The sequence below is a fragment of the Aulonocara stuartgranti genome, assembly GCF_965226115.1.
Source record: "Aulonocara stuartgranti genome assembly, chromosome: 23".
NCBI lineage: Eukaryota > Metazoa > Chordata > Actinopteri > Cichliformes > Cichlidae > Aulonocara > Aulonocara stuartgranti.
In genome coordinates this window covers 25,089,041-25,089,692 of record NC_138958.1, presented here as the reverse complement: position 1 = coordinate 25,089,692, position 652 = coordinate 25,089,041, and positions in this window count along the sequence as shown.

The window sequence follows — 652 nt, the reverse complement described above, 5'->3', positions numbered from 1 at the left end:
CTTGCCTTTTGACGTCTTTCTCAATTATTTTTTTCTACAACAGCTGATAAAAATCCCATAGAGACATTTTGAAAGTTCTTGAATGAAGCTAATTATTGTGCCACAATGAAATTACGATAATTAGATGATGAGATCTTAATGGGAAGCTCATCTGTCCTTTTTTGAAGGTTAGGTTTTGCATAAATCAGATTAAAGAAAGTCACCTAATTATTACCAAAGCTGCAGCATGCTTATTGTTTAGAGAAATGGTTCTAAAGTAAGGTTAGAGGGACCCTGTGAGGTCTTCTTACAGTTCTGCAGCCAAATGAGGGATAACTGTAATTTCTTAATAACCATTGACTATAATTTGATTTTAATTCATCCTAATTAAAGAATGAATTAAAATATTATCTTAATCACAGTCTCCTTTTGTTCCACCTACAAAGACGGTAAGATAAAATCATAACTCAACGGGATGAGAGATCTCTTGGGATAAATTACGATCAACGAGGGGTGTATTAAAAACCTGTGTGGATGTATGAAGTTTAATGTATGCTTGGCTGGACCGCAATGAGCTCTCTCCAAAACAACAACAACAAACAAAACAAACGAACCTGTGTTTAAAGTTTAATGCCGGTAAAGCTTCTACAGTGAGTTCAGGTTTTCACTCTTT